Source organism: Myotis lucifugus, unplaced genomic scaffold, assembly GCF_000147115.1.
Source record: "Myotis lucifugus unplaced genomic scaffold, Myoluc2.0 scaffold_5, whole genome shotgun sequence".
Lineage (NCBI taxonomy): Eukaryota > Metazoa > Chordata > Mammalia > Chiroptera > Vespertilionidae > Myotis > Myotis lucifugus.
Window position 1 is genome coordinate 7303152 of NW_005871053.1, and position 19138 is coordinate 7322289.

A 19138-nucleotide genomic window follows, 5' to 3' on the forward strand; every position below is an offset into this window, starting at 1 on the left:
ATAAGCAATCAAAATTCCTTAATATTATAAATTGCTCAGGGAATCCTTGTAATCATTGATATTAGTTGCTTAAAAGGTTGAACCAGAAAAGGGTGAAGCAGCAGTATTTTTCTGGGAATATGCTGACACAGGATCTATTATACCAAACCTCATCAAAACCCAATTTTTTAAGATAAATTTTGAATCAGTTCAAACATCTGGACAACTATACCTATCAGAGTTTTATAAAATGTCAGAGACTAAATCTTTAATACATTTTTTTATTCATGGAAGGTACTATGAACTGGAAAATAATAATTTGGAGAAAACCAATCTTTATGAAATAAGAAAAGAAATTGAATATGCACAGACTAGTTGATGATCCTTCCAGTATATGTATACTGTATCAAATTTCAAGGGAGGGGGGCTGTGGAGCTAGAGAATCTGTACTTTTAGAAGTCCCCCAGGTAATTCTGAAGTGCAGCCATGGTTAGCTGGGGACCACAGATACACAGCCTGCCAGCTGCTCTTCATCTCCATGGTAACAGGCAGAGGAAACAAGCATTAACTGTGGCATGAAGTATTTAAGCTAATGTGAGTTTGCTTTTAATTACTAGATTTGCATTTGTCATTAAAACCCTTTAGTGGATATCTTCTCCTTGGCCCCATGCCTAAGATTTGGGTAGCTTCCACCAGGTGAACACTAATGGTTTTGGTTGTAGATTTTTACCTACGCGTTTACCAATTATGCATTAAAAACTCATGTTAGAACCCAAGTCAAATTTTCTCTAGAGACTCATGCATTAAAAATAATGGTATACAAATAATGTATCTAATTCTAAGTATAAACAATGAAATAAAAATAGAACTATATAAAGAAATGTAAATTCCCAGGTACACATTTAAGAGCCTTATGTACTAAGCCTCAGCTGTTATAAACTATATTTAATTTAACTGGTTTTTTTTTTAATGAAACTAAATAGGAAAACGAATATATCTGATTTTATTTATAGGGCCAGAATTCATTATAGCTGTTCTCAAAATCCTTCTTTCTTTGAGCCTTTAGAAATAAGTATATTTTTCCCCCTGCAACTTCAGGCATCAAAGCCTTCTATAACATTGTAGCCTCTCATGGATAAATATTAATAATAATAACATATTACATGCAGTTTCTTCTCTATATTTCCTGTTCTAGTTACTTTTTCTCCTGCTCTTTTTCAATAAAAGTATCTAATTTTTTCCACAGAATTTTCTTGGTGTCTTCTAGTTGTCTTTTTCTTTTTCTCTTTTTTTTGCCAAGAGAAGTCTGTTTCTCAACTTTATGTGCATGAGAGTTTGTAAAATCCTGGGGTGCTATCTTTTGTTATTTATTGTCATTAATAATAATGATGACAATAATGAATATCTTAATATATTCTTTGGACATTGTTTAATTTCATCTTTTCAAATCAGCAAGTGTTCCCTTGGCAACAAGCTATGTCCTCTTCCCTGGTGGCATGATTCTGGTGTGAAAGTTACATGATGCAAACTAGCCAAAGATTATTATTATTATTTTTAAATTAATCCTCATCTGAGGATATTTTTCCATTGATTTTTAGAGAGAGGGAAAGGGAGAGGGAGAGACACACAGAGAGAAACATTGATGTGAGAGAGACACATCGATTGGTTACCTCCTTTGGTTGCCTCCTGCATGCGCCCCAACCAGGGCCGGGGATCGAGCCTGCAACCGAGGTATATGCCCCTTGATGGGAATTGAACCTGGGACCCTTCAGTCACAGGCCAATGCTCCATCCACTGAACCAAACTGGCTAGGGTGCCAAGGATTATTTTTAAATGAACCCATCATTTCCAAATAATTTACAACCTACTTCAGACCTATATATTTTTGTGAGAAAGGAACAAAACATTTTTGCTAAGCATTTAAAAACAAAAATGAAAAAAATAATTAAAGCTATGGTTGTGATTGGAAGAGAGAAATTGTGTATACATGGTCCCTGCTTTGGATGGGGGATTAGGAACTGCTCATTTATCGGACTTGCTACTTTTTTATTGCTTCCTTCAGTGTTTGCTTTCCCATTTCAGGAGAGGTGTAGTCAAACGGGGTGTTAAATGAGCCTGTGGGCGTACACACACACACACACACACACACACACACACACACAAGGGCTATATCTTGGGGAAGATGAGCATTGTTGTTTGTAGCTTTTATGAAATGAACATTTGTATCCCTTTCCCCTCTACCCCCATCACCCAATTCATATGTTGAAATTGTATCCCCCAATGTGATGGTATTAGGAAGTAGGGCCTTTGGGAAATAATTAGGATTAGATAAGATTGTGAGGGTTGAGACCTTAAGAGGGGGATTAGTGTCCTTGTAAAAGTCAGGAGAGAGCTACCATGTGAGGATTGGAGAGAAGTCAATAGCCTGCAGCCTGGAAGAGGGCTGTCATTAGACCTCGGCCATGCTGGTACCTTGACCTTGGACTTCCAGCCTACAGAGTCCTGAGGAATAAATGTTTGTTGTTTGTAAGCCATCCAGTCTATCTATTCTGTTCTAATAACCCAAACCGACAAAGACAATAGTCTTAAACTCACTCAAATCATACAGGTGGAACTAAAGAAATGATTCCATATGTTTTTAATTGATTTTAGAGAGAGGAAAGGAGAGAGAGAGAAACATTGATTGGTTACCTCTCGTATGTGCCCCAACCCACAACCTAAGTTTGTGCCCTGACCAGGAATTGAACCCACCAACTTTTGGTGTACAGGACGATGCTCCTACCAACTGAGTCACACCAGCCAGGCCATGATTCCATGTTTTTATAAATAACTTCAGTTTTCCTTGCTTGAATCCAATTAAATTATTCACAAAGCATTTTCTGGAAAGAAATGAAAATCTGGAATTCAACCTTCTTTCTCAATTGTGGGCTTGAATAAGCAGGAGGATGGACTAAAAATGCTTATAATCTATAGTGGCTTGTTCTAGAAACAGAAGAGCACACATTAAACAAATTTAAAAATATTTATGAAACACTTTCTATTATGTACATTATAGAACATTTCGCAAATTGCAGTAAAACTAAAAGTAGGAAAAAATTAAACTTAAGTGCCATCTTCTAAGGCAGTGGTTCTCAACCTGTGGGTCGCGACCCCTTTGGCGGTCGAACGACCCTTTCACAGGGGTCACCTAAGACCATCCTGCATATCAGATATTTACATTACGATTCATAACAGTAGCAACATTACAGTTATGAAGTAGCAACAAAAATAATTTTATGGTTGAGTCACAACATGAGGAACTGTATTTAAAGGGCCAGAAGGTTGAGAACCACTGTTCTAAGGGCAAGCACAGTTAACATTTTGAAATATTCCCTTTTCTCTTTCTAGGATTAGGATTAATTTTATAACTCAGAAAGGCCTTATAGGAGTTAAAAGCTATTAAGTCATTTCCTTGCTAATACATTAACACGTGGTAATGTATATTTAAAGGTAAAACAAAATGAAAGGACATAGTATAACTTTAAGTCAAGATCACTGTTATGTTGTACTTTAATTAGCTACCGAATTTACCTTTCATTTGGGATACCTACCACATTAGGAAAGCTGTCTTCATGGGATAATCTGAACTACTGAAAGAGAGACTCAAAGACGTTTTTCACAGAATTAGTTATTGGGAAATTATTAGCTCGTGGTGTCATATCTATCTATATGATCAAATACTACACAGCTATTAGAATTATACATTTGTAAGGATTAAAAAAATAACATCAGAAATGACTATGAACCAGTGTTAAGCAAAAAAAGCAGATTTCAAAGCGTCAATGTAAAATATGATCTTAATTATGTTTTTACAAAGTAGAAGAAATGTGGTACCAAAACGTCATAAAACACAAAAAGAGTTGTTACATCTGGGTGCTGGGATTGCGAGTAAATCTGATTTTTCTCTCTATAAAATTCTGCATATTCAAGCATTCTCTGCAGTGAATATGGATTTTCTTTATAACTATATTTTTGAAAGTAAAACCAAGAACACAAACTATTACCTTGCCCCCTTTCTGGGAACCATACTTGGGACACAAAGGAAGAAATTAAAAGCACCAAGCATCCCGTCCTCAGAACATTTCCTGTGTTTCTAATCACATGGCAGCTGTTTGCTCCATAATAGTCTGCTCTGAGTTTTATAGAAGCCACATTTTTTAATTGAGTGCTTTGAAGAGACTTAAGAACCACGTAGAAAGCAAAGTAGGGGGCCTCTCACTGGCAGCTTGCTTGTAACACAGTTTGAAATGCTTTCCAGGGATGGTAACAGCCCTCCCTGTTAGTATCTACCTTTCTCAGGAACCCAGGGCTCCTGGAAGCCTGGGCATAAAAACCACTTAGGGAGGACGCCCTGCGGGACCAGTGCAGGCCTGGGCGGTGCCCTCCGCACGGGGCTCTTCCTCAAGGCCAGCCCTTCCCAAGCTGGCAGCAGCAGGCCTCCAGAAGCTGGGCCCGCCTCTCGGTACTTTCCTCCTGGAAGGTGGAGCCTAAAAACCGCTCCCAGTTTTGATCCTGAAAAGGTCTGGTTTGGTGAAGCCTCATCTCGGGTCTGGGCCTGCCTTGCCCTTTCCTGTTCACTGTGAACATTTCCCTGAGGGCACAACAGTGGCTTCAAAAGGCCTTTCCGCCGAAACCGGTTTGGCTCAGTGGATAGAGCGTCGGCCTGCGGACTGAAAGGTCCCAGGTTCGATTCCGGTCAAGGGCATGTACCTGGGTTGCGGGCACATCCCCAGTGGGAGATGTGCAGGAGGCAGCTGATCGATGTTTCTCTCCCATCGATGTTTCTAACTATCTATCCCTCTCCCTTCCTCTCTGTAAAAAATCAATAAAATATATTAAAAAACAAAAAAAAAAACAAAAAACAAAACAAAAGGCCTTTCCTTCAATTATGAGACCCCAGAAGAGGAACCTGGAGTTTTTCTCTACTTTGGTGGGGGCAGGTGGTCAAACAGAGGGCGGCACTTACACCACAAAGTGGTATTAGTGTAACAGAAGAAAACACCTTTCTCACTGGGCTGGCGGGGAAAGGGGAGGTGAGTGGGATCGTGGAAGAAAGAGGCCCTCAAGGGCCCCGTGGGACACGCAGGTTTTGTGACATCCGTGATAAGATGGAAATCATCTGATCAATTTGGCAACGTTTCTTCAAAATAAGGAATGTTGCCAAGTCCCTAATCAGAAGAGACACTGGCTGCTCTCCTGGTTTGCTTGGGCACTGGTATTCAGAAGGCAGGATTCAAGGGCTGGTCATTTAGGAATCCTTCCCTATCCTATATAATAAAAGGCTCATATGCAAATTGTCCCCTCCACCAAGAGTTCAACCGGGAGTTTAACTGGAGTTCAACCAACCAACTGAGACCCCTCCGCCCGATCAGCCCCACCCCCCCGATCGGCCCCCCCACCCCGATTGGGGGCGGGGCCGGGCCGGCCCAACCACCTGTGGCTGAATCCCACCCGTGCAGGAATTCTTGCATTGGGCCTCTAGTTACAATAGGAAATGAAGAAACCACAAACCACCAACAAAGAAAAAGGCACTTCTGTCTGTATGAGAGGAAGCCGGCACTCCTGGGGCATTGAGCTGTGGGGCTGATGCATTGCTCCTGCTGAGCTACAGCAGCGGTTGCTATTGAGGAGACATTGATAATTCTTAACAGATCAGGCTGTGCTATGAGTGAGGTAGAGGCTGGGTTCCTGCCCTCTCACCCCCTGTGCTCACCAGCTTGCTCCAGCCCTTTTCGCTGGAGTCTCCTTTCCTTATGCCTCCCCCACCATGCCTTCTATTCCAGGAGTCTTCCAGAAAGACCCACCTGAAACCAGGGAAAAAGCTATAGCTGCTTGGCCCCTACCCCACCCCACTTGGCAGATCTCCATCCTTACTTCCTCTCATTTCCTTGCTTCTCCTGTTGGTGCTCACACCCAGAGCCAGCCCAGTGCCTCCAGGACCAGAAAAGGGCTTCCCCGGGGGAGTCAGAGCCCCACTTGCTTTTCTTTTTTCCTCATTCAAAGGAGATGGTGAGCTCTGGCTGGTTAGGGCACCCTAGTTGTTAGGGCGTCGTAGTTGTCCTGTGCACTGGGGAGTTGCAGGTTCGATTCCCAGTCGGGGGATTGAGCAAAAGGCAGCAGTGGTGCTCTCACATAGATGTTTCTCTATTCCTATCCCTTCTTATCTCTCTAAAAATCAATAAAAAAAGGAGGTACGGAAAAAGATATTGATTTTAGTTTCAAAATGAAATTTGTTTTAAAGTATTTTTGATTATAAAAATTATGCATTCTTATAATAAAAAATTGAAAGAATACAGAAAAACCATGAGAAAAAATTTAAAAAAAGAGAGATCCACTTTAAACCCTAATATTTATTGGTAACCATGATTAACATTTTGGTGAACATTCTTCCTGTATTATGAAATGAATTATATCCTTATTACTTGCTTTTTTACTCTGCTGCTCTCCCCCTAAAAGACACTCATTATTTTCTGTATTTTCAAATGGGAATATACTATGATCTTTTTAAAAGTGTTTTTTAAAATTCAGACAACTCAATCATTTGTTCTTTAATCTGTTTTCTTTTATATTCAACAGTGTGTCTGAGATTTCTTTTCATATTGGCAAATATAGAACCACATCATTATTTTTGTGATTGTATAATATTTCATTTATGGCAGTGATGGCGAACCTTTTGAGCTTGGCGTGTCAGCATTTTGAAAAACCCTAACTTAACTCTGGTGCCGTGTCACATATAGAAATTGTTTGATATTTGCAACCATAGTAAAACAAAGACTTATATTTTTGATATTTATTTTATATATTTAAATGCCATTTAACAAAGAAAAATCAACCAAAAAAATGAGTTCGCGTGTCAGAGGTGTCATAGGTTTGCCATCACTGATTTATGGTGTACCTTATGCTATTTTAAAATGCTCTTTATAGATATTTTATTTACTTTCAACTTATATTATTAATAGTACTCTATTTTCATTATTAGTAAAAATAAAATAAAAGTATAAGGAATGGTATTTGTAGACTTTCCCAATATCTCAGTTACATAAACTTCTAGAAGCAGAATCACTGGTTCAAAGATATGCACATTGAGTATTGTGACTTGTATCGCTAAGCTGCTTTTCATTGAGCCCTATTACATTTTGATAAACCCCAATAATGGGAAAAGTTTCTGGTGCCTCGGCAACTATACTCTTGTGATATGTATCAGAGCGTTCAGAGTTAATTTATTATTTTCCTCTGAAAGACAGAAGTGTACAGCTGCCTTTCATGCAATATTTGTAAATAAACTAAAGTACATGCTTTGGCAAGTGGGCTCACCTTTTGGGGCTCTGGATCTCATCTGTGTACCTGGACCTGGGATTAAGTGCACTACAAGATGCCTGACATGTTCCAGTTTTATAGTTTTATGATGCCAGGGAAAAAAGCAGCAGACAAAATCTTACTATTGCTGCCTTACTTTTTATATTTTATTTTTTCAGTGTTCCAATTGGAGTCTTATTTTAGTTACAGCTTAATTGGGAATGATTAACAACCATACAATGCTAAGCCTCCCCATCCTATCATAAAATTGTTATTGGATGTTATTTCTTCATTAAAATAGCCCAGATGAAATGGATTATATCCTTCTTTGGCCCACTATCTACACTCCTCCCTAAGCCCCTAATCCAGGGATCTTTACCCCCAAAGTACCTGCCTAACTCCTGATAGTATACATGTACTTGGATATGTACTTGGATATATATATATCTCAAAGATAAGTGAGTGTACATAATGTGTATACAACATATACATATATGTTTGCATATGAGCCATACGTGCACCCCATTGCCTCTTACCAGTGGCTTGCATAATGACAGTGCTGAGGCACTTTGTTAAACCTTGGTTGAGTGGCTGTTCATAGGAATTCCACTGCTTATGCCAATTTCACTGAAGCAGCCTCTCCCCTGACTTACATAGACTATCTTCCTCAGTTTCCCAGCTTCCTTGTCTGGTGGGCACCTTGAACTTGACATACCTAAACCAGAGCTCCTTACATTTCCTACGCTTTTCCATACCTGCTTCTCCCACAGTCTCCCCCATTTTGGTAAATGGCAACTCTATTCTCCCAATGAACACCTTGGTGTCATCCTTGCTTTCTCTTCTCGCACACTGGCCAATTCCATCTGCTCTGCCTGCAGGCATGTCCAGTGTCTGGTCATATCCCACCACCTACAGTGCTACCATGGTCCAAGACCCCATGGACTTTCACCTGGACAATTATATGAACCGTTAAAGTGAGTGCCCTGACTTCACCCTGTTCTCCTCTGGTTTAGTCTCCATAAAGCAGTCAGAATTATTCTTTTTAAATGGCTTTATTGAGGTATATTTATATACCATAAAATGTATCTAAGTATACAATTCAATGATTTTTAGATCATTTGTAGGAGAGGATAGTGTAACTATCACCAGTATCCCCCAAAATCCCCTATATTTATTTGCAGCCAATTCCCATTCTTAACCCCAGTTCCAGGCAACCACTAATCTGCTTTGTCTCTATAGATTTACATATAGAACTCAGAAGTGAGGGCCCATGCAGATAACTAGCACTATCATTTGGGAGTGGACTCCAGGCTCAGGCCCATGTCTTGGTGAGCTTCATTTTACGAGAGCCAATGTGGCAATGCTGAGTGGAGACATGAGAGACCAGATCAGGGATTTAAAAAGACATGTAGTACATGTACACCTACTTGCAACCTGTTCATATCTCCTTTGCTCCCCAGTCAGCAAGCAATGAGGATTCAACCGGCTGACTCAAGGGCCTGAAGGACCCAGGGAGGTTACTTAAACAGATAAGCAGGCCAGTGTGTCAGACATCAGGGAGAGGTAGGGACGGTGGTGAATCAGAGAGCTCAGGCCCCGTTCCATTATAGCCCTGGGGGGATGTAGGCTCAGGGTTTTGCCAAATCTTCTGACTTGAAGACAAGTCTGAGATTTGGATTCTATGTGAAATCTTCTGTTTAGAAAATATTGGCAGCAAATTAAAACAAAAAAGAAACCCACAAAACTTTTTTTAGACATTGCACCAAATCACTATGCAGACAAACAGAAAGGGCATGAGGCTGCGTATGCACCCTCTGGCAGGGTGGAATCTCTCGGTTTGAGCAAAGTTGTTCAATTATGCTATATCATAATGCAGCTCATCTCCAGTCTACATGTGTTTTTTTAATCATCACCCTAGGACAGCGATGGTGAACCTTTTGAGCTCGGCGTGTCAGCATTTTGAAAAACCCTAACTTAACTCTGGTGCCGTGTCACATATAGAAATTTTTTGATATTTGCAACCATAGTAAAACAAAGACTTATATTTTTGATATTATTTTATATATTTAAATGCCATTTAACAAAGAAAAATCAACCAAAAAAAAAATGAGTTCGCGTGTCATAGGTTCGCCATCACTGCCCTAGGATATGTTTTATTTATTAAAAAAAATCCTCACCCAAGGATGTATTGATTTTTTTTTTGAGAGAGAGAGAGAGAAAGAGAGAGAGAGAGAGAGAGAGAGAGAGAGAGAGAGAGATCAATTGGTTGCCTCGGGGGACTTAACCATAACCTTTGATGTATGAGATGATGCTCCAACCAATTGAGCCACCCAGCCAGGACTACTGATTTTTAGAGAGTGAAAGAGGGGGCGGGGAGAGGAGAGGCAAACATCAATCAGTTGCCTCCTTATGCACCCTAACTAGGAATTGAACCCACAACATAGGTATGTGCCCTGACTTGGAATTGAACCTGCAGCCTTTTGGTTTATGGGACGACACTCCAACCAACTGAGCCACCCAGGGCACCAGTCTACATGTTACATGGTGTCTTTCCCCTCTAAGACTGCCGTCAAAATCTTGCTTTTTCCGCGTATAATTCTCCTTGTTGCTGGATTCCTAGACTTGTATTTGGCGTTGGCAAGTAGTTACTTAGAATTTCTACTCAAGTGCTTTTTCAAAACAACTTTTTAATTAAAAAGTTAGATCCCCAAGACTTACTGAATACCTGGTTAGCCTGCAGTTCCATTACAAGCCTAGAGAAAAATGCCTGTAACTGTTTGTTGGTTGACATTCTTATTTAGTTTTAAGGACAGACAGGGACAAAAGAAACCAACACCGGCTGAAATAAAGAGTGATGGATAGAGGTGTTTCAGGTGGAATATGTCTGGCCCTGAAAACTGCAGGGTCCCATGGCTGCAATGGGCACAGTGTAGGGACAGCCAATAACCTCGCTGGTCAGATGTGGACAAAAGGAGGTTATCCCAGCAGCCATAGGAGCTGAGAAAGGTGGGGTGATATCTAGAGGGAAGACTCAAATTGTCCTTTCTGTGCACTAAATGAGGCGCCTAGGTCAACACAGAGCAGGAATGCTATATAACCAGAACAAAATTCTTCCATTTCTCACAAGAGAGGTAAATAATGTTTAAACTTCGTTACTAGTAGGCACTTTATCTCTTCTAGGACCCTCTTCTGGGGTAAGGATGAGTGTTAAAGAACACATCTGCTTTGTCTCCATGTTGAATTTTCTTTGGACCACAGCACTAGATACTTTTCCTGGTGATGGTTATGGCAGAGTGGTAAAGGCTGTGGGTTCAGGAATTGGTCAGATTTCCCTCCAGATGATGGCTCTATAGAACTTACTAGCTCTCTGGTCTTAAGCAAGTTTCTTCACCTTTTTGAGCCTCAGTTTACTCATCTGCAAAATGGGTATCATGTTGATGTGAAGATTAAATGCAATAATCCAAGCTCTGTGCCTGGCATGTAGTAAATGCTCCATAAATGTTAGCTGCTGTTGTTAGTACTGTTATTGTTACCACTATTATTCGGATTGAAATCAGTGGGTCTAATTTCATTTATGCCAGAGATGAAGAAATTGAGCTCAGAGGTTCCTCAGTGTGGTCTCGCAGCTGGTTCCTAACAGAACCAGCAGTTTAGCTTCTGGAGCTCTTTTCTCAAACTCATCTTCCTGGTGGCTGAAGTCTTGTCTCTCTGCCAGGTGGATATATTGTGATGGTGTTCCCTTTGGACTTTAAAGGGAAGGAAATAATTTATAATCTCCATGGGGCCAGGGACCAAGTCTGTCTTGGTCTCTTCCATATCCCTAGTGCTACAATATCTGGCATTTAGCTGGTGCTCAATAAATATTTAATAAAGGCATATGTGCATTACATTAAGCATGCCTCAGGAAGGAGATGACTACAAACACATTACAAGTGGAAAACTTGCCACCCACGAGCCCTGACTTCTTCTCTCTTGGGAATTCTTTCTGGGCACATTTTCTCATGTCTTTCCTGTGCTCATAGAGCTGGTTGAACAAGGTATAAGGTAATTTACATGAGGGGCCATTGCATTCAGCCCTCACATTCCCTCTTTCCATTTTCTCTCACTCTCTTCTCCTCTCTCCTTCTCTTTCTCTCTCATTTCTTTTTCCCTACTCTCAACTCTTTATCTATTCTTCTGTTTAACCAGGATAGGCCAGGTGATGTTGCAGTCATTAACAACCTCTAAATTTCAGTGGCTTAATGTAGCAAAGTTTATTTCTCATTTAAGCAAAATTGTCTGGAGATCTGGGTGACAATCAGGACAAATGCTGTCCATGTGTTGGCTCAACATTCCCAGCATCTCCAATCTTATGGCCTCTCCATAGCACTCAGTGCTGCCGCCACTCTCCCTGGGCTGAGCATGGAGCCCCCAAGGGCTCATGATGGTATCCAATACTCCACCCCATGTCACTTCTCCCTACTCTGTCATGGACTAGCCACATGGGAAGGGTCATTCCTGCATAGACCTGCAAAGTCCCAGGAGGCAAGGAGGACAGGATATAGATGGGCCTTTGAGGGCTCTACCACAATTCTTTTTCTAACTCAGCCCTCTTCCTCATATGTTCTTTCTTCTTTTTTGCATATGTTCTCTTCTTTCCTCTTCTCTCCCTCCCACCCTTCACCCCCTTCCTGTTTCCAGTGTCTTCCTCACCCACCTCACCCCAGCTGCTGTCCTGTGTCTCCACACAAGCAGATGCTGGTCCACAGTGATGCCGCACCTCTCTGGTCTGCTTGACACTGAGCTTCTTGCCTGGGTGTGGACAAAGGCAACAGAGTTTTCCTCCTTCTGGGTTCACTGGGACGTAAGACAAAATCTTCCTGTTGTGCCAAACGCTTGTTTCAGAGGCTGAAAAGACTCAAAAACACACCTGGGAGCCACCGGGCAGCCCCAGAAACATTCCTTTTCCCTTCAGAAGTCAGCCCTTTCCAGAACCCCACCAGTCCCAGCACATGGCTCAGGGGAGCTAGGTGTGCATTTGGAAGAATGTGTATCTGATTCTGCGCACAGTACCTAGGCACTGCGGTTCATTTATCATAAGGGGCGATCAGTTTAACTTCCTAATAGCATCAGGGTTTCCAGGTGAGTGCTCCAGATGGCCACAAAGGCCTCCCAGTGCTGCGAGTTGAGACGGAGCCTGATTTTTCACCACATTTGAAGAGATGAGCAGAGCTTGTGTGCAGACAGGTGGGAAGCACATGGCATTGGGAGCCAGGTTGCCTGGCTCTGCCATCATGTCTGTTAGGTGAGCCTCTTTCCTCTGAGGGTCACAAATGGGGTGGTTAGGCAAAGGGAGCTCTGAAGCAGTCTCTAGAGCTATGATTCTCTGAGTCTGGCATAGCTTGCTTGCCACCAAAAATAATACAAATGGTCAGGAATAGGAGGTGATATTTGAGGACTCAAAAGGGCCCCACAGTCTCATTGTTCCCAGAAAAGAAGGAAGAGAAACAGGGTGAGGAGTAGATTTGGGTGCATGGAAACCTGAGGTGTAAATACGCAGCACCAGGTGGAGGGTTGATGACCTTATACATATTGTTTATTTTCCTCCAAAAGTAGCTCAGATTATCTGGTCAGTTTTATTCTTTGTAGCCCCCCTCTCCCCTCTACCCCCCACTTATAAAAATTTTAGTGTCAGAAAATGCTGAGGCCGGAAATATTAGGGGATGTAGGACCAGCTTGTTGAGATATTTAGTAAAAACACATCAGCTGCCGGTGATGTCCCCCCAAGTTGAAGGTTATAATTTTTCTACTCTTCCTAAAAAATAATGGTCTCTTGGAATGTGCAAGTAAATTAGTCATCCGGTGTCCTGAGAATTGGTCTCTGTAATACATCCTGGTCTCCGAGAAAGAGCTGCAGTTGTATAATGGATTTTAGAAGTCTCTGAAGCTGGTTCAACTAACATATTTGTTAGTCTAATAAATGATATTGCTCTTGTCAAGATTTTTCCATATAGCACAATTTAATAGAGGAATCAATAGTTTCTCAGACATGACAAAAGGGCCTGGGTGTGCTTTGATGGGAGACACAAAGTCTCTTGTTGTTCTAATAAAGCCAAAATGGAAAAAAATAAAGTTTTTTCTTCCCTCTTTCAAGTGTATTTTTAGGAAGCTAAAATATACATGCCACTTTCTCTAGGAAAATATTTGTTTATCAATATTTTCTCCCACAGTCTTTTTACTCTGTTATTACATATGAATATGCATTTTGTTTTCATCTTACTCCTTCCCCTTGTTGGATGAGTTGTCACTAGTACACGTTTCTTCAGGGGCAAAAAAAACTCTAAGTCGGAATATATTTTGATCCATTGGGTCTTTGGGATATTTCTCTAGAAATCTTTTAAGAAATGTTTTGGGCAAACATTGGCATCTACTTACAATTCTTCTCATTATAATTTTTTAAAATTCCCTAATGTGGTTTCGTACACTGAGAGGCTGTCTACTGCAGCAGCTCCTGTGTTAACCAACATATTAAAGAGGTTCTAAGGTTGTAAGTACATCTTCTGGGCCTCAATGCCATAGGGATACCTTCGCTGACTTTAGTTAATGGGTTAAGCAAATCTCCTTTGGAGTTGCGGAAGCTGCTTGGAAGAAAACTGCTTTGGTATTGAGAATATTAGAACATCTGTGTGTCTCTTCCTCAGCCAAAACATTTAGTTTTTGCCATGGAATGTGTTATTTGGAGGATGTCTGATTTTCACGGCTATGGGTTCTACCTTCTGGCAGAAACAATTTGCTGACCTTGTCCCTTAGCAGTTATCCCCAAATAACACCATCTTCAAATATGAACCCAAACATGGGTCAGAAAATGACTATTGGGGACAATTTCTATCAAACTGATGGGAGACTGCTCTTTGAAAAGCTTACTAGAACAGCTGAGATTATTGGTCATGGCTATATCTTGAGATAGAAATAGTCTCAGAATATTTCCAGAGAAGACAAATGAGTATATTGATGTGTGTTAGGGGAACTAAAATTGACGAGAGAGATTAGTTGTGGTGAGAGCAGTGGTTCTCAACTTGAGTATGCCTTAGAATTACCTGGTGGGCTTTAAAGAATACCAGGATAGCCCTGGCTGGGTGGCTCAGTTGGTTAGAGCATTTGGTTCCAGGGCAGGGCACATACCAAGGTTGCAGGTTCAATCCCAGGTCGGCGTGTATGGGAGGCAACTGATGTTTCTCTCTCTCCCTCTAAAGTCAATAAAAACAACAACAACCATATCCTCAAGTGAGGATTAAAAAAATAATAAAAAATACAAAATTTCCAGGGTTTGGCCTTATTCTAAAGACTCCTGATTCAATTGGTCTGATGATTCTAGTGGGGAGTCAGGGCTGAGAACCATGAGTCTACAGCAGTGCTATTCAAAGTGTGGTTCCTTGGCCGGCAGTGGCAGTATCACATTGGGAATTGTTAGAAATGCACTTGGGAGTAGGACCCAAGAATCTAGATGTTTTTGTTCCAGAAGATTCTGAAGCTTCACCCATGATTCTCAAATGTTAGCATACATCAGAATCACTTGGAGGGCTTGTTAAAACAGATGCTGGACTCCATCCCCAGAGTTTCTGACTTGGTAGGCCTGGGATAGGACCGAGATTGTGCATTCTGACTGAGGTCTTGAGCAGCATTGGGAGCAGCATTGGTCTAGATTAGGCTTGGAGACTTGGACTGTTTCTGATTTTGTACAAATGCAGCTGTTCTTAAGACCCGAGGATCTCAGCTCTGTTATAGATGGACTCATGGAACTAATTGCTTTGGCTCGGACATTCGGCTCCCTTTTCCCAGCAAAGCTGCAAAGGCTGGGATAAAACTCCCAAAGTCAAGCTTTGGCTATTTTGACTAAGACACTTTGCCAGTTTATTGAGGTAAAATTAAGTAACTGGAAAGATTTCCCCCCTTCTCTGTATTGATTGGTTGTTTAACTGTGTTAGGCGCATTGATGGAAGGTTTTGATTGTCAGACACACTTCATAATAGATCTGTTTTTGTCTCAGTGATAGAAGTAGAACATAAACTAATATCTTTAGGTAAATAGAAGTAACACTCTTTTTTCTATTTCACAGATGGACTGGATGCTATTTAAGACAGGGGTTCTCTCTATATATTTGGGATAGAAGTAGGGCTGGGTGATGGGGACAGTGGGTCCTCTGCCTGTCTGCCTGTCTGCCTGTCTCCTACTCTGGCTGATTTTGGCCACGTGGGAATACTGCACAGCATTGGCCAGAGCTTCCGGTTTGAAAGAGAAGTCAAGAACACGACGTTTCTTCTGAGAAACGTTCTGATCTTTGAATGTAGGCAACAATTTTTTTGAAACATAAAAAAACTTGTGCTGACCAAATAAAAGTGTGGGCCAACCAGTTTGTGACCTCGGGGTGCCTTCTCTAAGTCTAACATTCCACTAAGAGTCATTCAAAATAACTTCTATTCAAAGTAACCTAAGAAATATACCCAATTTCCTGGGTTTGCTTTCTAGCATTGTGATTCCATGGGATGTAAGGGCAATAGAGAAAATGTTATTGCACATTTTTTAAAAAAAGGATAACTTACATATCTCAGGCTCCAGTTTATGTGCTTCCAGATTTCAATGTAATAATCATCCTTGGTATAACATGTTTCTTTGGAAATGAAATTTGGATGCATTTCAATTTTTAATGCATGGAATTAGTAAGATGGGGGTTGGAAAAGTTTCAAACTCCATAGAAGAGTAGCCACAGAAGAACATTCAAAGCAATAACTAAAAGTCTCAGTGGTATATGCTTCAATTATTGGATCTTGGGTATTCAGGGCTGACTACATTTTCCTGCATATTGAATTATTGTAGCATTAAGTTCCTGTAACATTTAGGAAATAGATGGCTGAGGAATGACTGCAAAGAGAAATTTAAAAAGCAGGCATCACATCCCTTTTTATTATGTTTATCTGTCCTCTCAAGGACAGAAGAGGCGCTTTCCATCTGTTTAAATCTGGGGCTGGCGTATCCAGCCCTGAGGTGCGGGAGTGTTTGTGGGTTTCCCTGGCACACCTGACTTTGCATTGACCCCCTCAGACCTGCCATTTCATGAGGGAAATCTGCTCTTATACATGCTCATTCCTATCTGTGGTAACGGTTTTCTTTGCTCTCTGCTGACTTTGCTGATAGCTGTGTAGTTGGACTTGAAGCTGCCGATAGCCTGGGGAGGCATGGGCAGAGCATAATGGTAGCTCTGATGTTGTTCCTGTGCTATGTTGAGTTTCAGTTTTTGTGGTCTCTGAAGATATGATTTGGTGTGTGCTGGCTGGTCGACAGAGGGAAAATTTCCAGGAATAAAATCCAAGGTTGTTGCTATTGCTCCTGGAACATAAATACAGAGTATTGGTTAGTAGGATTTCCCTATGGTCAACAGTGTATGGGAAATAGGATTCATCTAAGATACTCACATCTGGCTAGTAATAAAGTGGTATTTTATTTCACTCTTGCTATTTCTCCTTGTGTGTTTTCTGTCTTGAGGTCTCTATGGAGAAGATGGAATTTGTATGTTTTTGGCTCTGTAGCCAAATGCCATCTAATCTCTCCTTAACCACGAATAAAGCCTTTACAAACACAGATATACTGGAGATCTATCTGCAGTCGCGTAGGGGTGCAAACATGTTGCAGCTTGGAGAACAAGCATGTACATACTTGCCCGATGTAATTTTTATACTTTGGAAAGTAATTGAGAAAGGGATAGGAACAGGCCAGTCTTTCAGTGAGTAATTTTAGAAAGGAGAAAAACATTATGGAAATTGAAAAGAAATATTTTAGATTCCGACTTAAGTCGTGGTATGAGTTTGGAATGTTCAAATCTGTTCAGCAAGAGCCAGAGATGGTTTCTTAAGGAGAAAGGCATAGGCTTGTCAAAGCTGGCCTCGGCTTCTGAATTCGGTGTCCTAGGTAGACTCAGTTCTGATGGATCTTCCATGGGGAGGCTGCTTAGTGACAGGGATGAAAATTCTAAGCCTGGTCCACGCAGTGTTGCAGAGTGTGCCAAAGTTAATTTCTTATTTCCAGCTATAAAATTGTCTACCTTTTCCTAACCTCATGATCTTAGTCAGTCCTTAACAATCTGGTCATTAATTGCTTTATTTATGAAACTGAGGGTGATAATACTTTCCCTGCTGCCTCATGGACTTTTGATAGTCAGTTGAGATAATGACTCTAAAAGTGCTTTTCAAATTGCTCAATGATACAGCGATGTAGGGAGTTGTTTGTCAATCTCTATTACAAGGATGACACAGCCTAAATCAAAAGGTTGTATGTGGCACCAAATGTCCCTACGTAAGTCATTTAGGAGCACTGTCCCATTGCAATCATCCTAGTGGTCAATCAGATTTGAGTTCAAATCTTTGCTTCACGAACTGTACAACTCGATGTTTTTTTGAGCCTCATTTTCATTATCTATAAAAATTCTACAAAACCTACCTTACATAGTAATTTTGAGATTAAATGAGACAATATATATGAAAGTGCTTATAGCTAGGTTCCTATTAGATGCTAAATAAGTGTGGATTTGATTCACTGAGTTGTACACCGGTAATAGTATAAAGCATGTGCAATGTATATAGGGCACCCAAGACACTGTGAACCATTTTGTTGGCCCAGCCCACTTCTTTGAATAAATCTGAAGAAGACGGAATTCAAGGCCAACTGTACAAGTAGAAGCCTGGCTGAAAGGTCCCTCCTCAATAAATATAGCACCTGTAACAGTGTTTTTCCTTCTGGAAAAAGCATTGCTCTTCCAAATGTCCTCCTTTACAATGCAAATATCTCTGCATAGGAAACCATGAATAGATTATTAACCATTAGCTCTTCAACATGAATTGGTTGAGCTTGAGTTAGAGGACCATTTTAGGGACAGGATTAGATTCTAAGTTTAGCCACTAAGGGGAATAGTCAATGTAGTCAAATTACCATCACATTCCCCATAAATTCTACCGCATATATGATTTTGGGTGTAAGTATTTAAATAACACAGTTTTCCTTCAGCATTGGAATATATGACTGTTTTTAGGTGAGTACCAGATGAAATATTTGACTTGTGTTTAGTGTTAAGGTTATGTGAAAAAATATTTTTGTTTTTTAGGGTACATAGTTGAATTTACTTCATTTAAATGTATGTTTGATGTCACTAACTGTGACAAAATTTACTGAATGGAGTTAGCTGAATACATGTAGCCCCCATAGTAGAATGGGACCCCAAACAGGTTTGTTTTGAAAGGGAAACAAGATAGAGAGATAGATCTGCATCTTGGGCCATTGTCTAGAGAGGGTGGGGGCAGAGCATCAGTAATGAGAAGCTCTGGGGAGCCAGAGGGCAGCAAGAGAACACTGGGAAAAAGGAGGGTGAACAAAAGGCAAGATGTTTTTAAAGGTGTATGCCTAGTGAATATATAGGTGCTCAACCAGTAATTGTTAAATGAATAAATAAATTATGATTGTCTGCAGAAAGTTTATCCAACTTATGTCCTCATCAGTGAATATAAGGATGTTTATTTTACCGCACCCTTACAAGCATTAAATATTTTTAAAAATTTTGTGGCAATCTGATAGAGCAATATATTACTTCATTTTTGTTTTTAATGTGCATTTAGAAGAACTGGTGCCAGTCTCTTCTTTTCACAGAGTGGGACAGGAAAAACGAGCTGACTGCTTGATCCTTCTGATTTCAACCACCTCAATCCATCCGCTTTGATGTCTGTGACTTTCTGTGACAGTCATTTGCCCGAAGTGCGTTTGTTTGATCTGGCTGTCCCTTAAAAGCAGTGGTCACTTGGAC